Source organism: Argentina silus (assembly GCF_951799395.1).
Source record: "Argentina silus genome assembly, chromosome: Y".
Taxonomy (NCBI): Eukaryota; Metazoa; Chordata; class Actinopteri; order Argentiniformes; family Argentinidae; genus Argentina; species Argentina silus.
The window spans coordinates 9,253,320-9,269,082 of NC_139654.1; the positions used below are offsets into that span (position 1 = coordinate 9,253,320).

At 46.4% G+C, this 15,763-nt stretch overlaps 1 pseudogene across 1 annotated transcript; it reads left to right on the forward strand.

Annotated features, from left to right (window-relative positions):
- The first annotated feature begins 2,535 nt into the window (after nt 1-2,535).
- On the forward strand, nt 2,536-14,128 carry LOC310823979 (annotated as a pseudogene). The gene is made up of 3 exons: nt 2,536-2,671; nt 2,995-4,177; nt 13,942-14,128. The product of its transcript is annotated as an uncharacterized misc_RNA (transcript).
- Nucleotides 14,129-15,763: the final 1,635 nt, after the last annotated feature.

A 15,763-nucleotide genomic window follows, 5' to 3' on the forward strand; every position in this document is an offset into this window, starting at 1 on the left:
AACCCATGCGTCCATTTCTAGGTTGCCAATCCCTGGGTAAAGTTAATGTAAGCAAGATTTGTACGGAGCAGCTGGTGATGAAATGATGGTGTAACTGTTACCAATGTGCTATAGTAGAGAAGTGTATGCCCACATTTGAACGCTCCTCTGCCTATGCTGCAGGGTGAGATCTCTCCAAGCTTGTTCAGTTGTACTGTAGCTGGGAGATGGTAGGCAACACTGCTCAAAAGGCAGGCAATGATCTAACACTGGTATACAGCAGATCACATTTGTGTAAAATAGATATTGTGATTTAATTCAATATACTATAGCACATAAAAATACAAACAGAATGTAGAAAGGGTAGCATCATGCACCATCAAGGGATAATATTCGTATGAAGTGATAGTGTTTTTCTTTTAGGTATTCGTTTTCATTTGTATCATTCCTATTGCCAGTTCAAAATCTCACATGATTACAATCCAGTTCAATCTCAGTTACTGGTGCTGATCTACTTGAAGATTTCTATGTGGACTGATATCAGGCCTTTAGTTTGCTTCATTTAAAAAATATATATATATTGTTGTTGTTGTTGTTGATGATATCTGAACTGTTATGATCAACAACAATGTGTAAGAAATAAAACATGACAATTCAGCAATTACGCAACAACCAATATGGTTGTATAAGTTAGTTTGTTAGTTCTATGATAGTCCATAACACCGATGAGGATGATGTTCTGTTTTTTTTGACAAATATCAGTAGCTTATTGAGCTGAAATGGATGGAAAGGTTATGTATTCCCTGATGTAATACACTAATGGATAGTACACAGAGAACTGAATGATACATATGATTTAAGTAAGTCATTCAAGGTGTTTTGCCATTGGTTGCTACAGTATGTTTTAGACAAGGATGTTTGTACATTTGAATATTATTATATGTTATTGTGGCTGTCAATTACAAATTGTGGGCGATGTATTATTCAACATGATGCAAGTTGTATGTGTTATGTAGGGCTACAGACATGAATAGATGTTATTAACCTCAATGACAGTTTGAAAGGAATGTAGGCCCATTTTCATTTATGTATTCTGCAGAGGGAAATGTTGATGATGCTGACACACTGACGAGTGACCCATAAGTCCTTACAATACAAACATACTAAATAAAGAGTAGCTTATTGGCTCCATGACAATTAAAACACACTGGGCGATTCATAATCGACCAATAGGATGATTCCCCAGATAAACCAATGGTGTAGCAGCAATGTTACAGCATTCGGCGAATCCCCTGCGGATCTGATGCAACAAGACTGCAACTAAAGTTACACCTTCCAACTGCAAGACTGTGTCCTTCCTCCTGGTTGCCCTATATCGTCCTATATCAACTTCAAGTAGCGCAGCAGGTTTTCCGTGACGGAAACATAAATTAATCTTTTGGTTACAAATTTCCTCGAAAACACTATCTATAGAAATACCAGAAACATTTTCATGCAATGGCATCGGAGGAGAAGTGAACTGTAAACTGCGGATTCATTTGCAATGCCGTGATACGGTTCGGTTAGAGGAGTGAGAGTAGCGGATTCTTAAACTTTCTATCTGCGACTCTATTCGTCTTTATAACAGTTAATGTAAAGTCCTTGCATTCCAAGAAAAATATTTCTTATTAGATTGACGTTTTTGTCACCATCTCAGTCTTTGTGCTTTGCATTTGCAACGCAGTTCCAAGCAAACAGCCTATTCACAAATTATGGGGTAAGTGGTCTTTTTTGAGTAGTTGTGGTAAGAGTATACATATACGCTTTGTCAAAGTACTGTTTTTCTAAACAAATCTTGGAACATGTTTGAAATGTTGTTTAGGATTATGATTACCCTATTTCAGAGATATTTGTAATCAAAATTCACATTTATTTTTCCAACAGACACACCTCTTCATTTAAAACCCAATGACCCATTCAGTGGGCTGTTGATGTGCATACTTGTACACATTTATATCTGAATAAATAAAACAAACATCTATTTTATGTTTCTGCCTATAAGAAGGATTATTATTATTATCAATTCTATTATTATTATTATTATTATTATTAGTAGTAGTAGTAGTAGTAGTAGTAATATTGTTTTTATCATCATCATCATTATCATTATGAATAATAATAACAATAATTATGTTAATATTTGCTATATAGGCTAAGATCTCTCAAGAACCCAAGATGGTAGAGTTAAGTAGTTTTATAGTCTGAAACTTGAGAACTGGTTTTATCCATGTGACCTCCTATCAATTATCAATGGTTCTTACCCTGACTGGTCAATGGTAGATGACCCTCTGAGAAAAGCATGATTTAAGCAGGTGTTTTTTGGGTGTGGAGGTGTGGTAGGGTGTGATAATGTGTTGTGGATGCAAGAAAATTCATGACTGATGTTGCATGTTTTCTTTGTTCTTTCACAGGTCTTCTAGTGTTGCCACAACCCTGTCCATTGTGATGCCTCATTCCAACTCTCACACACACAGGGTTTTCACCATAATAACCATTCTGTTCGATACTGAACACACCATGGCGGCATCGATCCCTCACAGGAAAATTCCTCTTGTTTGCATGGTCGACCTCATCATTCCCTCTCCCCAACAGGCTAACATCAGCCAATCACAGGGCAAGAGGGGGGCGGAGTCATTGGAGAGGCACTTCATTGGTGAGTTGTGCCAAGACGCTTTTTTCCCCCAACATTCCAGGTCGGAGCCGCAGTGCAGTACAAGCTAATGTCGTATCGTGAGTAAAGCTCAGTGGATATTTTTCCAATGCAGAGAATGTTTTTCAAATTTTCAAATGATCGGTTAGTTTCACATGGATCTTTCTCAACCTTATTTTTTCAATAAATCGTTTTTCAGATTTTTCTACAGCTAGTCGTCAAGCTAATGAGTTTTAAGATTTATTTAAATTTTTTATTCTCGGTTATTTTTTATGCCTGTAATATGGACAGTTGAATGAAATCTTTTTAATGCCAAATTTTCTTAGGTGATGGTCATACAGACTAGATGACGGAAAAAGTTGATTTGTCTTTGTTTGTGTCGACGCCTGAATCCTCTCCTAGCTCATCCCTCCCGCCCTCGCCTTTGGAACAAGATGTCAAGGTGCCATCAGATTTGGAGGTCATGACCTCTCTACTACAAGAAGAGCTAACTCAGCTCGAGGACTACTTCCGGGCTGACTCAACATCAACAAAATCTGAAAAGCCCTCGAAATGTGACAAAAGTGCCCAAGCCATGGGCACCCAGTCTTATTATCAGTTGCCCTATGCATCATACAGCAGCAACCAATCAGAAGCCAGCCCACTGGTTGTTACCCTGGCAACAGGGGAACTCGACTTGGGGGGCTTCTGTGTCGGTCCCATTGGTCGACCCAAAATGGCAAGACCCACCCTGTATAGCTATCATCGTTTGTACAACAATGGCCGAAGATTAGTTAGTGATGGACTTAAAATTGGAGATGAACTTGAACATGAGACGTGGAGCTCCAAAGGAAGTTACTCAGGTAGCACAGAGGTAGCTGTGAACCACTATTCTACATTGAAGACTGTTGGGAAGAGTATGAACAGTGTGAAAAAGGTTAGAGAATGTGCTTTATCATTAAAGGAAGAGGAAAGTTACTGTTTTACAGAGGACATGTTTTGCAGTGAGGAGATGGCTAGAGGTTTCTGTTTGGGGCCGTCATGCGACACCCATCATAAGAGAGAAGGACAGTTGATGCACGGTGTGAAGGTCAATGGCAGTTATGATGGAATGGGGCTTGAGGTCCTGCATTACAACAAAGGCGGAGGTGGACTCTCTGGAATGATCCCACAAGACACAGTGGCTAGCGATGGCTACTTTCACCAGACCATCGTTAACACAGAGCCTTATGATACCTTTATAGGTGAACTAGACGAGCCTACGCAGGGGACACAGGTACCAGCTGTAGAGCCCCAGCTCAGCCATGCCCACTACCTCTACCCAGAATGCCTTGCAGACCAAAACTATGGTCTGTCCAGAGGAGAGAGTGAGGGAGGACCAATGGTGGGCTCGTCCATCCACAGACCTGCCCCAAGGCTGAAGGAGGACCCCTGCTCCCTCAAACCTGGGCTGGTCTCTGTCCCTCTGGAGGTTCACACTGGGGAAAGGAAACAGAAGAAGAGAGACCAGAACAAAACAGCTGCACACAGGTAAGCTATGTTTGTATTTAAAGATACACTACAAAAATGTTATTGGTGATTGTTTACCTCAATTTCTTTGCTTGAGTGTTGAGTGTACGGTTATCATATCCCTGTGATTTGATATCAATTAATTTCTTGTCTCATTAAATCCACAACCCTTAGTTTCAGGCTTACACATTTTGGCAAATTAAGTTTATGTTCATGGGCAGTGGGAGGTGTGCCCCTTTGTGACCAATTGAATCATTTTTGGGCATTATTTCAAATATTACTTCAAAATATTTAGGGGACACCTTTTGGCTCAAGAGCACCCCCAGAGGCATAGTGTAACTTTAATCGAACAGAGGTACGAAGTTCTCTCATTTTTCAGATCCTGAATAATGAAAGGAAGTTTGTTGATATTATAATTCATTTGACTGTGATCACAGTGGCTTGCTGTGTTGATAGTTGATAGCTTTTCTCAGTGTTAGAATGTATTGGTAGAACTTCATACTAACTCATAAGTAAGCATTATTAAGGAGTATACTTAATATTGATAGATGAGTGTAACAATGTCCGATATACACAGAAGCAGACACAGTATTTCGGGATTGGTAGTCCCGTTTATTATTGCAATGTCTCTGGCTTTTCAGCCATCTTATCTCCTTTCACTCCTTCTTTGCCGTTCCCAGCCGACCTCCTGAAAAAGCAGAGGCACACACATCTTAAGCACTAGTCAACGAGGCTTTATTTGCAACAGGTGTGCAACAAAGCCTCGCCAACACAACCCTGGCCACGGTCCTGTAGCTCCCTATACAGGCCGAACGCTGCATGTCCCCCCACATACCCCCACCGCCTGACACAGGCCGGGGACACGACGGCCGACAACCTACTCCCCCCCCCCCCCCGCACGGGAGAGGAAGTCTGCCACGACCATCTGCGCCCCCGGTCTGTGCACGACCGAAAAGTTGAAGGGCTGCAACGCGAGATACCACCGGGTGATCCTCGCGTTCACATCCTTCATGCGGTGGAGCCACTGGAGGGGAGCATGGTCGGAGTAGAGGGTGAAGGCGCGACCCAGTAGGTAGTAGCGGAGGGCGCCGACCGCCCACTTGATGGCCAGGCACTCCTTCTCCACCGTGCTGTACCGGCCCTCCCTCTCCGATAGCTTGCGGCTCAGGTACAGCACCGGCCGGTCAGCCCCCTCCACCCGCTGGGTCAGCACTGCTCCCAGGCCTCTATCCGACGCGTCCGTCTGTAGGGAGAAAGGGAGGTTAAAATCAGGCGCATACAGGACCGTTTCTCCACAAAGAGCGCCCTTAAGGGCCTCGAACGACCCCTGGCACTGGCCCGACCATTGGACCGGATCCGGGGCACCCTTTCGGGTGAGGTCCGTCAAGGGACTGGCCAGCTCTGAAAATCCCGGCACGAACTGCCGGTAATAGCCAGCCAGCCTCAGGAAGGCCCTCACCTCCTTTTTCGTCTTGGGCCGCGGAGAGGCGGCGATGGCCGCAGTCTTTTCAATCTGCGGCCGCACCTCCCCCCGACCCAAGTGGTACCCCAGATACCGGATCTCCCTCCGCCCCGATCACGCACTTTTTCGGGTTGGCCGTCAGCCCCGCCTGCCTCAGGGACCGCAGAACAGCCGCCACACTCTGCACATGCTGCGCCCAGGTGTCACTGTGAATGACAATGTCATCCAGGTAGGCCGCAGCATCGGCAGAGTGTGGCCGCAGAATGCGGTCCATGAGGCGCTGAAAAGTGGCTGGGGCTCCGAACAACCCGAAAGGGAGCACCGTGAACTGGAATAGCCCGAGCGGAGTGGAGAATGCAGTTTTCTCCCGGGATACCGGCGAGAGTGGAATCTGCCAGTATCCCTTCGTGCAATCCAATGTCGTGAAATACTTGGCCGTACCAAGCCGGTCCAAGAGCTCGTCAACCCGGGGCATTGGATAACCATCGAACTTGGAGACCGCATTAACCCGTCTATAATCCACACAGAACCGTATAGCTCCATCCGGCTTGTTGACAAGCACGATGGGGCTACACCAGTCACTGCGGGACTCCTCGACCACACCCAGCTCCAGCATGGCTTCCAACTCCCTGCACACAATGTCTCGTTTGTGCACCGGCAACCTATAGGGACGCGTGCGCACCGTTAAACCCGGCTGCGTTTCTATATGGTGGTCGATAAGCGTAGTCCGACCGGGCAGGGGAGAGAACACGTCGGCGAACTTAGCTTGCAAATCTGCAACGTCCGTGGCCTGGCTAGCAGAGAGATGGTTATCAATACCGACCGGAGTGCTAACTTTCGATTTTGGGACTTCCGGACCGAACTCCTCTCTCTCTGGAATTATTGTAGCCAGAGCAACAGTGACCACGTCGTTCCATTTTTTCAGGAGATTTACGTGATACACCTGCAAGCTATCCCCCCGGTCCGAGCGTACAACCTCATAATCCACGTCCCCCATGCGACGTGTGACCACAAACGGCCCCTGCCACTTCGCGAGTAATTTCGTGCTGGAGGTGGGTAACAGTACGAGCACCTTGTCCCCCGGTGCAAATTCTCGTAGGGTAGTTCCCCTGTTGTATAGGCGCTTTTGACGCTCCTGGGCTTGCAGCAAATGCTCGCACAAAGATTTTCAAGCTTTGTGCGCAAGTCCAGGACGTATTGAATCTTACTTTTACTGTCGCTAGACCCTTCCTCCCAATTTTCTTTAAGAAGGTCTAGGACACCCCGGGGCTTACGCCCGTAGAGTAATTCAAACGGGGAAAACCCGGTGGAAGCTTGGGGGACTTCCCGTACCGCAAACAACAGGGGATCTAGCCATTTATGCCAATTCCGACAATCCTCGTGTACAAACTTCCGGATCATTGACTTCAAGGTCCGACTGAACCTCTCACAAAGGCCATCAGTGGCCGGGTGGTAGACACTGGTTCGAACCGCCTTGATGTTCAACAAGCCATACAGTTCTTTGAGGGTGCGTGACATAAAATTAGTGCCCTGATCGGTGAGAATCTCTTTCGGGATTCCCACGCGGGAGATTACTTGAAACAATGCCTGCGCTACACTCCTGGCAGAGATATTGCGCAGCGGTATTGCCTCGGGGTATCGGGTTGCGTAATCTATCAGGACCAACACAAATCGATATCCCTGTGTACACCGATCAAATGGCCCGATAATATCCATCGCAATGTGGCCGAATGGGTTCTCGACCAATGGTAAGGGCCGCAAGGGGGCCCGTGGAATGGCCGGGGGATTTACCAACTGACATTCGCGACAAGAAGCGCACCACCTACGCACCTCTGCCCGAATTCCCGGCCAATAAAATCGAGCCATTATACGGTTCAGTGTCTTATCATAACCTAAATGGCCCGCCATGGGGTTGAAATGAGCCGCCAGGAAGACCATTTCCCGGCGGCTACGGGGAACCAACAACTGGGTTACTTCCTCCTGACTATGTGAGTCACGACTTACTCTGTATAACCTGTCGCCGATAATCGCAAAATAGGTGTGGGCGCGCACTGCGTGTGGCCGTACCAACGTACCATCAATTGCTATCACTTGGTCATAGGCCTCGTCACGAGACTGCTCGAGGGGGAAGTCGCCTAGCAGCGGATAGTTCGGCGAGGAAATCTCGGGGTGAGACCCCCCCGCCGGCTCCGGCTCCCCGGCAGTGTCGCGAGGCGCCGCCTCCGCACAGAGCACATTACACGCCTCACACCTCCCTCTCTGTCGTGCACGCACCCCGGTAGCCCTCTTCACCACTTGAGGAAACCCCTCCCAATCTACACCTAGAATCAGGGGATGCGTGAGGCGTGGGCTAACCGCCGCCTGTACAATATGTTTTTTCCCCTCATAATGAATTTCGATAGCGACCACAGGATATTCGTGAATGTCCCCATGCACACACTTCACCAACACCCTCGACGCCTTCAACAATGCCCCTGGTCGAACCAGGCGCTCCTGGATCATGGACTGGACATCCCCCCTGTCGCTCGGGGTGCTACCTGTGGGGCCAGGGCTGGCTCCGGATGGGTGCGCCCCTGCCATCTCGTCCTCGGGGCGGGCGCCGGCCTTTCCCCTTCCGGTCCCTCGACTCCTCCCGGGCGCCGGTCCCCCGCCCCCTGGCGCGGGGCCGGGGTTGGTCGTCGCAGATCCCGCGGTGGGAGGGAGAGATGGTCCTCTGCTAATCCCACGGCGGCCGCGAGATCCTGGGGTCGGTGGTACTGGACCCAGGCGGCGGTTCGGGCCGGGAGCCCTGTGAGAAACTGTTCTAGAACTACCCAGTCCCCGACCTCCTCCGCCGAGCTGTTCCTTGGGTCCAGCCACCGCCACGCGCTGTCCCGCAGCCGCTGGGCGTAGGTGAAGGGCCGGCTCCCCTCCTCCATAGTCAGGGCCCGGAACCGGCGACGGTGCTCCTCCGGTGTGAGGCCCAGGTGGTCCCGGCCCGGGCCAGGGACGGGTAGTCCCGTTGGGCGGCCGCTGGTAGGCTGTGGGCCGCGAGCTGCGCCTCCCCTGACAGGAGGGGCAGCAGATGGTAGGCCCACTCTCCGTCCGGCCACCCCGAGATCCTCGCCGTCCCCTCAAACACCGCGAGGAACACCTCCGGGTCGTCCAGGTCCCCCATTCTCTGGAGGTGGATCTTGGGGGGGCCTTGTGCCGACCCGGCCGCCGGCCCCGCCTTGATGGCCCCGGCGAGGTCCCGGAGGAGGGCACGGTCCTCAGACCTCGCCGCTGTCATCTCTCCCACCACGACCTGCTGGTTCTGCTGCAGGAGAGCCTGCTGCTCCAAGATCAGCGTCATCCTCGCTATGGCCGTCGTCAGCGTCTCCATGCTCCTGCCCCACGTTGGGCACCAATGTAACAATGTCCGATATACACAGAAGCAGACGCAGTATTTCGTTAAGGGATTGGTAGTCCCGTTTATTATTGCAATGTCTCTGGCTTTTCAGCCGTCTTCTCTCCTTTCACTCCTTCTTTGCCGTTCCCAGCCGACCTCCTGAAAAAGCAGAGGCACACACATCTTAAGCACTAGTCAACGAGGCTTTATTTGCAACAGGTGTGCAACGAAGCCTCGCCGACACAACCCTGGCCACGGTCCTGTAGCTCCCTCTACAGGCCGAACGCTGCATGTCCCCCCACAATGAGTATTCAAGAATTATAGACCAGAGCTAGACAGCTGCACACAGATATGTTTAGTATATTGACTTACTCACTCCCTCTCTCTCATTCGTTTTCCACTTGCATTCTGATCAAACGGGACCCTCATTCAAGACAGTAGGCAGTAACCCTGGGTTACATTAACATGGACTGATTTTTCCAGAATTAAAATGTTTTTGGAGTACTTCATGATAATGTTCATTAGTAAGCATGAATACAAAATACAAAGTACAGTACATATAATGAAGGAATACATTACATACAATACATACAGTGTAAACATTACTAAGCATACAGTATGAGTATGTATAAACATTTAAAATTACAGAAACATTGTAGTCTTATATAAGCATTTATAAAGAAATGTTAAACATTACAAACGTTTAAGCATTTGTAATGGCTTAGTAATGAAGGTTATTTTTAAGTGTTACCAATGTGTTTAATTACATAAACAAAGAGATCCTGACTAATGAAAAGAAGATTGTTGATTCTCATGAGCATAGTTAATTGTGCTCTGAAGTGCTTCAAAATTCCTCAGTAAATATTCCTCATAAATATGTGTATTTGATAGTTGAGGGTAGAGGGTGGAAGACTGAGGTTAGTGAGCTAGTTCACTTTTTATTCTATTCTATTCTATTCTAAAGTAAATCGTGCATGTCTATGACAAGTTCACGACATAAGTTCACGAGAGAACTGATATTGACTTGCCAGCCGGCAGCCTATCGCAGTGCCCTGCTCTTACTTCCACCTCCGTAGAGGACAGCAGCAGAAAATAATATACTGAATTCCAACTCGGCCCCTAGCCACTCCTGTAGATCTCGAATTATTTAATAGGTGTAGATCTGAAAGTATCTGATAGATTTACACCAGGGAAGGCTGGTGGAGGTAGAAATCGGAGGATGGGCTCATGGTAATGTATGGAATGGAATTAGGAATGGTATCAAACAAACATGTTTAATACCATTCCTTATTCCATTCCATGCATTAACAATGTTCCCTGCTGTACTAAAAACTCTCTGAGGCTGTGCTCGTTGCATTAATACACATGTATTTGATGGCTAGAATCCCCTGGTTGTCACGCCACCATGCCAAGGGATCATCAGTGGCGTCCAGAGGCTCCTCTTGTAGACCTTGTACATAATTTCAGTGACAGCACGCACTCTCATCGGTAAGAGGGGCAGTGCTTTCAGGCCTACCCCCCCCTGCATCTAGCGTGAGCTTCAAAGGGATAGCGCATTTCTTAAGGGCGTGTGCAACTATCTCTCCCTCAAAATACAAAACAGTTTGATAGATAGACGGATTATTGTAGCAAAACAATTATATTCTATAAATAATTCTTATTTTTAAGTATATCTACATGAAAATAAAAATCCACATTTCAGGGCTCCAAAAGTATTGGAAAAAATAATGTAATGTCAAAATAAAGCACTAATGTTTAGCATTTGATCGACAATACTTTTCATGCAGTAACTGCCTGAAGTCTGCGACCCATTGACCCCACCAGACGCTGGGTATATTCTCTGGTGTGCTCTGCCAGGCCTGTACTGCAGCCATCTTCATTAGTTGTTTGTTTGCTTTTTGCCTGAAGTTCCCTCTTCAGCATTGACTTGGCCAGTCAAGAACCTTCCACCTTTAGGCCCTAAAAACTCCCTAGTTGCTATGGCAGTATGTTTTGGGTCATTGTCTTAGTATTGTGACACCCTCCGGGGCGTGAGGGAGTGTCACTGAACCAAACACAGTAAAAGATGTGAGTTCCGCACCAGGATCCAAATTAATTAACTTTATTTGGGAGTCGGGGAGGGGAGAAGGGAGGTGATAGGGGAAGGGAGAATCGGGAGTCAATGCGTCCGCTGGGCTGTCAATCCGTCGTCGGTGGTCAAGCGCTGGGTTCGGTACACGGGCTCGGGTAGTCATACGATCCAGGATGAGGCGGTCGGGAGGGTAGTCGGGCAGGCAAAGTTCGGTACACAGGCGGGCTCTCAGACGGTCAGGGGGTCGGACTTTCAACGGGGTTCTCCTACACAAATGGGTCATACACAGCGCTTTTAAATCTCTCTTTCTCACTCTTCTCATCACCTACTACCACCTTCTTCCACCGAAGTACTTCCTCCCATTGTTGGTCTGAGTCCTCCTTTTCTGCGGCCTCCACTCGCGCTGATCTGGTTCAGCTGCGCTCCGCTGATTGCGTTCTCCTGCTGAACTCACCCTGGTCGGCGGAACTCCATATATGGGCATGCCACCGATCTTGCCAGGAGAGAGGGATAGAGAGAGAGAGGCGACAGCAGAGACATAGCGGGGCGAGATATACACCCCATTTATCACCACTCCACCTTCCCGTGGCCCCTCATTCGCACGTCGGGCGTCACAGTATGATAAAATGTCATCCAATGAATTTGGATGACAACCTCCTTGACCCTCACCAATCCAGCTTTAAGGCTGGGCACTCTACTGAGACTGCTTTCCTTGCTGTCACGGAGACCCTCCACTCTGCTTGAGCTTCCTCCCTCTCCTCTGTTCTCATTCTTCTGGACCTGTCCGCAGCATTTGACATAGTAAACCACCAGATCCTTCTCTCCACCCTCTCAGAGCTGTGCACTCTCCTGGTTTGCATCTTACTTGGCCGATCGCTCTTACCAGGTGACGTAGACAGGGTCGCTGTCCTCATCACGTGCCCTCACCCCCCCCCAGGGCTCTGTCCAAGGGCCCTTACTGTTCTCCCTTTATACCAAATCTCTTGGCTCTGTAATTTCCTCACATGGTTTCTACTACCACTGCTACGCTGATGACACTCAAACACTCTTTCCTTGCCTCTGACACACAGGTGGTGACATGTGTCTCTGCGTGTCTTGCAGACATTTCTGCTTGGATGTCAGCCCACCACCTCAAGCTCAACCTTAACAAGACTGAGCTGCTCTTCCTCCCTGGGAAAGCCTGCCCTCTCCAAGACTTCTCCATCACAGTCGAGAACTCAACTGTGACCTCCTTCCAGACAGCCAAGAATCTTGGGGTGATCCTTGACAACCACTTGTCCTGTGTGGCGAACATCACAGCAACAGCGTGCTCCTGTAGATTCTTCCTCTACAACATTAGAAGGATATGTCCATTCCTCACGAGAGAAGCAGCACAACTCTTGGTCCAGGCACTAGTGATCCCCCGCCTTGACTACGGCAACACACTCTTGGCCCGGCTCCCCACCAATGGTCAGCCTCCAAACCCCTGCCTGATCACTCCATTCTTCCACCTCGGCTGGCCGCCTCGCACCGCCACCTCTACGAGGATGCAGTGGTCGCGCTGTTCAGTCACGGCTTTTCACTGTCTTGGCGCCCCGGTGGTGGAATGAGCTTCCCACTGCCGTCAGGACTGCAGAGTCAGACTACCTATCTTCCGTCGTAGACTGCAGACCCATCTCTTCAGGCTACATCTTGACTGTCCCTCCTAAAGACCTCTTCACCCCCCACTACCCCTCTGTACAGTTGCTCTACTGTTAATAATAATAATAATAAAAAAGAATACAAAAAAGAATCCTTCCTTTTTCTAGCATTGTGACTGACAATGGCACCTGGTCCGAGCATAGATTTTTGCTTATGATGACTGATGTATAGATGATTCACTTGCTTTAGACAAATGTACTTGTTGTAAGTCGCTTTGGATAAAAGCATCTGCTAAATGTCAAAAATGGAAAATGTAAATGTAACATTGTCAATTAAGACAAGTTAGCCAGTTCTAGTGGCAGCTGTCTGTGCCCAAACCATAACACCTCCTTCCACCATGTTTCACAGATGAGGTGGTATGCTGTGAATCTTGGGCAGATCCTTTTTTCTCCAAACTTTCTGGTTGCAATCACTCTGATACATGATAATATTTATCTTATCTGTCCACAAAACCTTTTTCCAGACCTCTGCAGGCTTTTCAGGTACTTTGTAGTAAACTGTCCTTTTTGAGGATCATGATGCCTCTGTAGTTCGGCTGGTGACATATTCTGCAGATGGTGTCTGACACACTCACGCCAACCTCCTGGAGAGTGTTCTGATCTGTGGGACAGTTGTTTTGGGGGTTTTCTTAATTATGGTGAGCATTCTTTGGTCATCCACTGTAGAAGTCTTTCAGATTTTTCAGCCTAACAATGGCTTCCTTGACTTTCATTGACACCTCTTTGGCCCATGTTGACAGACACCAATAGCTCTTATACCTGCACAAATTATGTGACAGAACACACCTGACATACCAGAAACACCTGCCAAGCCAATTTTCCAATACTACTGGTTCCCTGAAATAGGGAGACTATGTATACAAAGGGTTGTAATTTCTAAATGGTGAAACCAATCTGAAAAAAGAAAACATTGAATTAAAGCTGAGAATCTCTTCTTTAGAGATATCCATATTAATTGTTTGACTTCAAATCCAAACTGTTGGAGTATAGAGCTAAAAGAGGACAAAATGCTTCTTCTTTCCAATACATGAAGGGCACTGTAAATCTATCAATAGATGTTAATATTGCATTATACTCACTGTTTGAAAATCCAAAATAAACATGTAAAAAATCTTTGCATATAAAAAATAACAATAAAAAGAGGTTGTAGACTTTTTGTTTTGATTTGTTGAAAGCTGACCATGGACTACTCATAAACAACAGGTATCGACTGCGTAAGAGGGCGGAGCTGGACATTCTGGAGGAGGAGCTACATGGTCTGGAGGGGCAGAATCGCGTGCTGCGAGACAAGGCGGAGTCAGTGGAGCGAGAGATCCAATACGTCAAAGATTTACTAATTGAGGTGTACAAGGCTCGTAGTCAACGCCTAAAGCAGAACGCCAGTGGCTAAAATCCCCCTGCCCCCTCCACCAGCACTAGCGTCTACAGAACTGTCTGTCTTGTCTGGAGGATAGTTGCATGATTTTGGTAGGTTTAAAAAAAAATATATATATGATTGCTTTATTATTGTTACGAGACGATGAACAACACAATTTACCTTTTCAAATGTTTCCCAGGATGACTACAAGCCTTAGTCTGGTGAATTTAGGAGACATAATCAAACTCTGAACTGTCCGCGACCACTGTGACTCTCTGATCTGCACTCACAGCCTTGTAAGGTTTGAGTTTGAGCTATGATTGACTGCTTGTTGTGGTAGTGACACACAATGGCAGCATAGTTTCATGCTTTAGTGTTGTACTTTTTGTTTCATTTATACAATTCTGTATGCTTTGCTTTATCTACTCATCTGGGATTGGAGATTGCAGAAAGAATGTTTGAATTAAATGCTGTGGGAATGTTATGAACAAAACGCCTCAAAATACAAGAAATTCTATTGCCAAAATGCTATTGTATTATCTCACTCTTTTACCACAACCCTTCTTAAGTAATCAATGCATGTACAACATTTTTGAAAAAGCATGTGTGACTTATTTGATAATGACAATATTGTTAACTGCATGGCTTAGCAATCAACACACAACATTTCTCAAGTCACGCTTTATTTTGTTTCAAATTTCACTTACTGACAAGCTTTATCCTCCTACATCATACTCATTTTGTTTTGTACACAACGGGGGAAATTATCCATGGCATTCACTGTCTTTTCTTTTCACTTTTTCTCTTGGCTGTATTTGCGAACAAACAATCAACTGTTGGCACAACAATAAATTGTTGTTGGGTTGATATACTATGAGGTCATGAGAATCTTATTTTGATTAATATGTCTCCAATTCAGATCCTCTTGTTTGATAGATAGATATACCAAGTAATTATCAGGTAAATTGCAGCCAAATAAACAAGTTATGTTTTATAAAGTATTCTCTGTGGACTGTTATTACAATAAAAAAAATTTGTTTTTAAAAAAGACATAGTTTAAATGATGTATCTGGTGTTTTTTTTGTGTCTTAGCATTACAACTAATACTGTATATCCTAGTACCACCTCTACACATATATATATACAGTGGGGGAAATAATTATTTGATCCCCTGCTGATTTTGTTAGTTTGCCCGATTACAAAGAAATGAGCGGTCTATAATTTTTATGGTACTTTTATTTTAACAAATAGAGACAGAATATCAACAAAGAAGTCCAGAAAAAACACATTATATAAAGTTATAAATTCATTTGCATTTGATCGAAGGAAATAAGTATTTGATCCCCAAGCAAAACATGACTTAGTACTTGGTGGAGAAACCCTTGCTGGCAAGCACAGAAGTCAGACGTTTCTTATAGTTGGTCACCAGGTTTGCACACATCTCAGGAGGGATTTTGGTCCACTCCTCTTTACAGATCCTCTCCAAATCCTGAAGGTTTCAAGGCTTTTGCTTGGCAACTCGAAGCTTCAGCTCCCTCCATAAATTTTAGATAGGATTAAGGTCTGGAGACTAGCTAGGCCACTCCATGACCTTAGTGTGCTTCTTCTTGAACCACTCCTTTGTTGCCTTGGCTGTATGTTTTGGGTCATTGTCATGCTGGAAGACCC